Below are 8,194 nucleotides of genomic sequence, written 5' to 3'. Positions count from 1 at the left end.
GTTAAATGACCCAGTTTCAAGATGGGCAAATTATGACCTCTTACTACACTCTTACTTCTTGCTTGGAGACTGTGAAGTCCCTGAAGTTCTGTGCCTTTCCACCAGACTGGTCTTGAAGGCAGATGGTTCTCTGTGAATCTCTGCAGAGTGGCAATATTGGCCTTAAAAAATGCCAAAACCGGATTGTCCAAAAGGTATGCAAAAGGTTACTATTATTTACAAGCCATCTTTTAGCCTTAAAACGTGGTGAAACATCTCCAAGGAAAGATCTCTTTCCTTTTTTTTTTTTTTTTTTAAAGATGACCGGTAAGGGGATCTTAACCCTTGACTTGGTGTTGTCAGCACCACGCTCAGCCAGTGAGCGAACCGGCCATCCGTATATGGGAACCGAACCCGGGGCCTTGGTGTTACCAGCACCGCACTCTACCGAGTGAGCCACAGGCCGGCCCAAGATCTCTTTCCTTGAACAAGCCCCTCGACTCCCTCTTTTGTTAGCTGTACACTGCTGCTAAGATTGTCAGACGTAAGATGCTCTGGGAACTCCAGTCTCCTGGGAATCCCTGCTCCGGACATTTTTGGTTAAGTGCTGCCTCCTGGCGGCGGCTCTATAGCCCGACACTTTCCCGGCCTGGTGGCGACCACTTTCATTTAACTTGGTATCTTGAAGCTGATGCAACAGCTCCTCCGAGGGGGCGGAGAGTCAGGAACCCAGAATGGAAGAGGCCTTCCGGGAGACCCCTCCCCTGGCTCCGAGCAGGCGGCGCGCCTCCCCCCCCCCCCCCCCCCCCCCCCGCGCCACCTCCATGGGACTTCCCAGTTCTGGGTCCATTCCGAATTTCAGCCGAGCGTCTCGGGGCTGGAAGCAGGGGTTGCCAGGGTTTGGGGCTCTCGCCTAGACCCCCGTCGGGCTGCCACCTCGAGGTGGATTCGGAGGGAGGGAAGAGGAAGCTGAGCATTCCTGGGGCGGAGGACGCGTCTCTAAGGGTATCCGCGGTCATTTTCATTTCCCCCTGGAGGAGCGATGAGCGGGCAGGGGAGCAGGTTGCGGGGCCTCTCTGTTTTCGGACGTTTGCTCCCTTCGCGTACGCCCACCACAATCTCCTCTTCTAGCACTTTCTAGAATTGGGGGAAGGGCGGGGACTGCTTGGCCAGGTGGAGGGAAAGGAAAGGACGCCTGGTGGGGGTACTGGTTCTCCAAGGGAAAGCCCGGTCGGTACCCGCAGCCGGACCGGACATCAGGGGCAACCCAACTCTTCAGAGGGGCATTGAGGGCGGACAGTGGCTGGGTCGGGACTTGGGAAGGCGACATCTAAGGCCGCAGACACTGAACCGTGGGCCCAAGAGAAAGAAAGGGAAACGGCTGGGGGTGGGGCAGAGGGTAAAGTGTGGGAGGGCCAGGCAAAGGTGAGAGCGGCCAGCGGGCTGGACGGGGCGGAGGGGGAATGGGAAGGGGGGAGGGATAGGCCCTCGAGGATCGAGGGGGAGGGAAGATTTGTGGGAGGGGTGGGAGGGGCCCGGGAAGAGTTCACTCGTAGGGGTTAGCAGTTCCACTCTTCCTTTTTTCAAAAGATGACCGATAAAGGGATCTTAACCCTTGACTTGGTGTTGTCAGCACTACGCTCTCCCAAGTGAGCTAACCCGGCATCTCTATATAGAGATCCGAACCCGTGGCCTTGGTGTTAACAGCACCACACTCTTCCAGTGAGCCACGGGCCGGCCCTTGCAGTTCCACTCTTCCTGAACCCACCCGCATTTCCTTGAACCTGAGCGCTGGCCTTCCTCTGCTGCCTCTGCCCTTTCACCTTTTCGCAGCGGTAGCAACTCGCTCTCACCAACCACACCTGAGCCTGGGAGTGGGCTAGAGCAGCCAAGAGCTTCTCGATCTGGGGAAAGAGCATTTGATGAGGGGCTTTTTGTTTTGTTTTGCTTTTCCCATTAGTGAAACATCCACTTCAAACCATTCTAGGCCTCCCAGTAAAACTGAAAACCATACTTTCCTCCTTCCCTTCAACACATTACTATCAAAAAGAATAAGTAAAAAACAAACAAACATACAAAATAGATTAAGAAAAGGAAAAAAAAAAAGAAAAAGTATTCTCAATACTCTTCGATTGGGAGCCAGAGCAGCTGCAATACAGGGGGGCCTGGAGGGCAAATTCAAGGACATGCTAGGGAGCCCAGCCAGCTAGGAAATCAGTCTAGCAGGAACAGTATTGTTGATTCATTCATTTATTCATGCAGCAAACATTTATTTACTGTCTGTAAGAACCCTGCACTGGGGGATACAGTGGTGAACAAAGCTCCTGTGATGCTTAGTTTTAGTGGGGGAGGTGACAAAAAACCAATAACAGTGGGGATGAACAACATCACAGGGAAGAATGTCCCAGTCAGGGAGAACAGAACTTTCAAAAGCTATGAGCTGGGAGCATGCTTGTATAGCTGGACTGAGGGAGAGGGCAGGGGCCAGTGCCAACAGGGACAGCTTTCTGTCTCTCTTTCTGGGACTTTCCTGACAACTTGGACCTGACTCCGGAGTTCGATTAAGGGGGAGGCCAGCTGGGTAGCAGCCTGGGTCTAAAGAGCACTAAATTATGCTTGGAGTAATTCAGATATTTGGTGCCAGTGAATTCTGACATATGTCTTGGTAAAATGTAAGTTGGCTCCCATCCAGTGGCATAGACAGAATCCTTGACTCCTTACCTGGACCACCTGTCTCTGGAGTAATTTTGCAACACAGGTGTAAGTTGCAGAGTGCAGCTCAGAGACCAGTCAGCTGACAGTTGCCTAAAGGCAGCAGTCACAGCTGGAATTCTGAAAATGCACGATGCATTATGAAGTGCCACTCCCTGACCACGAGAGATTTATGCTATTGTCTGCATTTTAAGTGGTTTAATATACTTCCCAAGAAGTTGTCTGCCTGAGAAAATTGCATGTGATGAATTCATGTAATAATCTCTAATTTTAAACATGAAGAAAGAGCCTTACAGTTTTTATTCTAGGAAAATAGGTATTCCCCCATCTCTGCTAAGTGAATGTTCAACAGATATTTAAATAACACTGGTTTGAAGCGGTACCAGCTAATTAGCTGGGGTGCCCAGGGTGCCATGTTGCTCTTACCTGGTGATACACACTTCAACATCTCCTGAACCAAATGGGGATCTGAGATGTGAGTGGGCTTGCTTGGTGTTCGGGTGTATGTGCTTGGCTCTACCCCCACAGGTGGCCTTACTTGGTATGCATTACCTTCCCTGTCTTGCTTTAAGGGCTGAAAGGGCAGTGAAACTCTTGAGATGGGAGTGCAGAGTTTTGTTGCCCTAACCATGGGATCATATGCCCTCTGCAGGACTAAGGATAGTAATTGTGTGGAAGATGAGTAGGAAATGGAATGAGGGAAAAGGGGAGTTGTAAGGGGTCTTAGGAGGGCTCTGTAAATCACGGGAAAAGCTTCAGTGCTAAGTAAATGTAGGGCAATAAGGAAGAAGGGTGGGGGTTGAGAAAGGGAGGAGGTGGCAGACATCAAGGTCCTCTGGGTCCGGCCATGCACTCCCAGCTCCAGCCCGTCCCCTGGCCCCTCCCCGCTGCCGGCCAGAGTCATACATGTGTTTTCCTGTTTTCCGTTTCGGTCCCCGTCACCCTCTGCCTTTTCTGCTTCTCAGAGTCAACAGCTGCTGCAGCAAGAGCTATATCTCTGGTTCCCCCAACTAGCACTTTCCCCTCCCCGCCAAGTGTGCTGGTAGCCCCTCCTCCCCATACCTGCCCAAACGTCACGGGACAGGTAAGAGGTGGGAGAGGAGGGACAGTGGGCTAGAGGGGAAGTGCTGGAGGAGGATGAGTGAGTCCTGAAAATCGGCTGAGTGGAGACCCGTGAGCCTACTGTTTCCTGGCCTCAAACTTGGTCCTCCCTAGGCCCTTTGCCCAGAGACTTCAGCTCTTTGTTAATGGAAGCCCTGGCCACAGGAGTAAACAATTTCTTTCTTTTTTCACTTTTTATTAAAGGGATTGTTTTAGCCATAGTGGAAATTAGAAAAACAAATAGAGAACTGGGGAGGGAGGAGCTGAGCTTCTAGCTTGGAGTGATCAGGGAATCTAGCCATACCAGAGTGTGTGTTTTCTGTTTCTGTTGTTAGGGGAGGCAGCACAGACTAGTTGGAGCCAGGAAGGCAGGGCATGGGGTCTCTAGGGGAGAAAGTGTATTCTTACAGTAGCTCCCTGAGCTTGGCTGAGGAGCCAAGGCCCTGCACTGTATACTGGTTCCTGGAGGAAGTGTGTTTTGGTGTTGCCATTCAAGGGTGGGATCAGGGTCAGGGGTTCCCCTGGCTGCTGTGTCAGGCACTGCATGCTTGGGGCCCTGCTGCTTGCTTCCCTGAACCCCTGAATCTGAACTTCTTCCACAGGCTGTAGGGTGAGTATGTTGTCCTAATCTTCACTAGGTCCTCAGAGATGAGTACACCTCAGATGGGAAGACGACAAGGGGTGCAGTTGTGTCATAGGGTTTCTCCTGTAATTCCTGGGGAACCTGGGGGTGCTGCTGATATCAGGCTGCATGAATGGTGGAAGCACTAGCCCAAGACCCAGGGTCTCAGGGAGGAATGTGAGCTGCCAGAGATGGTGCCCTCCTGCCCATGGTGCTAGGCAGTGGTTGAGAAGAGTGGGGCATTTTCTCCATGAATGCAGTCTCTCCTTGTGTGAGCCTGACTGAAGTAGGCTAGGGGAATTCCACTTAAAGCACTTCCTGGTGAGACCACTAGGGCGTGCTATTTGCTGGAGTGTGAGTTTTACCCCCAGTGGATTTCTGTCTCAAGACTCCTTGAAAAGGACTTCACTTTTCAGATACCAGCAGTCAGGAACTATATACCTTGTACACTTCTTTCCCCATGCTCCCTCACAGTTTTCCCTTCCTTTGTTCCTCTTTTTTTTTTTTTTTTTTAAAAAAAAAAAAGATGACCAGTAAGGGGATCTCAACCCTTGGCTTGGTGTTGTCAGCACCACGCTCAGCCAGTGAGCAAACTGGCCATCCCTATATAGGATCCAAACCCGTGGCCTTGGTGTTATCAGCACCGCACTCTATCGAGTGAGCCATGGGCCGGCCTCTTTGTTCCTCTTTTGTTCCTTTTCTTTACATCACATTAGGATACATGCCCACTCCTTGGTGCCAGTGAATTTGGTCTTAAAAGGGCAGGCATGATGATAATTTCTGTGCGTTTTTATTTACTTTAGAAGTGGGCACCCTAACAGTAGCAGCGCTGCCAAGGGTACTTGTCATTACCTTACTCTGGCAAAGGGTGAGAAAGAGCAGGAGCAGCCAGGAGGGAGATCGTCAAGCTTTGTTGGAGCCTTTAGCCTGGACTACAGGCTGAAGGACAGAGGAGGCTTTCTTTTTAATCTAAGCACATCCTCCCCCAGGTAATTCATTAGGGAGCCACCAGAAGTGGTTTCCTGTCTTAAAGGAAGGTCTAGTGACTAGGGCAGGTCAGAAGGGTGGAAAGGTGGAGAGATAGTATAATTCTGTGATGAAGAAAGAATGTGGGCTTTGGTATCTAGCTGACCTGCCTTCCTCTCTAGTTTGGCACCCTGGCAGGTGACTTAGTACCTGCCTTAAAGGGCTACAGGGAGGGTTCAATGACATATTTCATTTAAGCACTTAGCAGTGTCTCATACCCAGGTCGTGCTCAATAAGTGCTAGCTATTATTATTACATTATATTATTTTGTGGGGCACTGGGAGAAGAGGACAGTCTCCTCTGGATGGATTTCAGATATTTGTGAGGCTGACTTGGGAGAAGCATGATTTCTGGGACGGGTAACACCAGGATCCCCCTTACGATTTAAATAAAAAGTTAAAGGGCTAGAATGGGAGGATGTAGAGATGTCTCCCAGGGGGGTTTAGATCTCCATTCTTTGTTTGTAGAAAAACCAAGAGGGTTAGAGGGTGTGAAGGAACAGTTGGATTTCAAATGGATAGGGTGTATTTCCTGGGATACCAGATTTCGAGTAGACTATAAAGATAAACTATGATTTCCAAAAAATGCTCAACTTCCTCCGCCTGTTCTGGGCTTTCTACACAGGATAGCTCAGTGAATCTTATTATTTCCCCATATTTTTAGGTAATTGGAGTAAACCTGTGTTTGGGAAGTTATTTATAGGAATTTTTGCTTATCCCAAAGATCTTGGTACGTTTTCTTAAGTATGAAAGGGCACGTGGGTGGGGGGATGCAGCTAGAGGTTTGATCTCACTTCTTTATTTCATATTTTTTCTTTTTATTTGTTTCGTATCTCACTTCTTGGCCTTGTTACCTTTAAAGTAGCTTGAGGCTCAGACTTTGGGCTAATGGTTCAAGTTTAGGGGTGGCCACCCATCTTTTCATATGGGGAAGTGTGCAGAGTTCTCCTCTTAGGACGCCCAGTCACAAGGGCGTAGGGACAGCTCTTACATTTCCTGTAATCTCAGCATGTGAACAAGCCTTTCAAGTCACACTGTGCAACCTTCCTACCTTTCTTAATTGTTTGGGGTAAGACACAAGTGAGGCTAGGGTGGGGCATGGAGGACACAGAGAGAGAGGGCTGTGCATTCCTTCTCTGCCACCACCCTGTCCTCAGCACAGAAGCACCCACCTGATTGTCCTTTCTTCTGGGCCCCAAGTCCTGGAGCAGAGCTGACAAAGGAGATTCTTGAGAAAGCGCCTTCTTATTGCAGGAAGTGCTGAGTGAGCCAAGAGCTCCTAGCTGCCCCTTTTGCAGATGTGAAGGGCCAGTGAACCTTGGACCCAGACAATTGCTTAACACTCCTGTCCTCTCCCCTCACTCCCTCAGCCCTCTTGACTTCAATTCATAGGCATTTGTCTGGCATTCCCTTTCACTGCTGGCTGAAGAAGAGAAGCAGTTGGACCGCCCTTCCTGGAGGGCGAGTCTCTCCCTGACTGCTGCTGGCCACTGCCTTGGGAACCTGCTTATATCCAGGGCCAGGGAGTGAGTGTGTGTCCTACCCTCTCTCCTCATCCCCTCTCACCTTGCTAGTCCTCTCACCCCCAACCCCCCTTTGCTCCTCTGCAGTGTCCAATCACTACTTCTCCTGAGTGCCTGTTGCCCTAGTATCTCTTCACTTGCTTGACTAGCCTCTCCTGTTTTCCTCTCAGCTGTCCCCTGCTCTGTATTTCCTGGCATCTGCTGCCGGGCTTCAGCTGTTTCCTTGCCTTGGCTTTGGGTGGTATCTCTCCAGCAGCTACTCTGGAATGGGGAGTGGTCTTCAGCTGCCTCCCATCATCTCTAGGTTCTGCTGTACGTTTGGATCACTGTTCTCTAATTCATACTTTTTTGGGTGATGCAGCTATGCTGCCGTGAGGGGATTGATGGTAGGAGGCCTGAAATACTAGAAACTGGGAAAGGTATCTGGAAAGGAAAAGCCACAAAAAGAGAGGAATAACCTGTCTTCTTTCAGGGTGGGGTGGGACTGCTTGAGTTTTGCCGGGACTGAAGATTCCAGGTGAGGGCTGTTAAGGGATACTACCCAAAGCTCCTTGAGCAGGGGGATGGTTGTGTGTTTCCAGCAGATTTATTTTTTAAACTATTAATTTATTTATATTTATTTATTTATTTTTAAAAGATGACCGGTAAGGGGATCTTAACCCTTGACTTGGTGTTATCAGCACCACACTCTCCCAAGTGAGCCACGGGTCTGCCCTCAGCAGAAGATTTCCAAAGCTTTTAGGTTTACCAGAGCTAGAGTCTTTGGGGGAAAAAGCAGCAGTGTGAGAAGATCCCACAGAGTAGCTGCTTGAAAGGTTGGTTCCTAATGTTGCATCTCAGCACAGGTGACAGTTGAAACTGAAATTGGAGGAAAGACAGACTTCTTTTGGGTAAGGCTGAACACTCAGGCTCAAACCACTATACCTGAGAGCTGCCAGACTGTTTCCGTGCCTGTCTTGTATCACAGCAAGCTCAGATAGAACAGAATTTAGTAGGTCAGGTGGGCAGCACTGTCCTAATGATGAGAAACAGATGCTTTCTCTCGGGGAATGAGTGCCTTCCCACAAAAGTTCAAATTGGGGTCGTTTTGATGAGGCAGGTAGAGAAGAAGAGGTTATATGGATGTGGGAATTAAGGGAGAGATCTCTAAAGTGGTGGGTGGGTGGGATGCCCATACTGGCCCCTGTTTGTGGGGGAGAGGGTTTTTATGTAATTGCTAGCCACCTAATGTG

Source organism: Cynocephalus volans, chromosome 3, assembly GCF_027409185.1.
Source record: "Cynocephalus volans isolate mCynVol1 chromosome 3, mCynVol1.pri, whole genome shotgun sequence".
NCBI lineage: Eukaryota > Metazoa > Chordata > Mammalia > Dermoptera > Cynocephalidae > Cynocephalus > Cynocephalus volans.
This window is presented reverse-complemented; position numbering follows the sequence as displayed.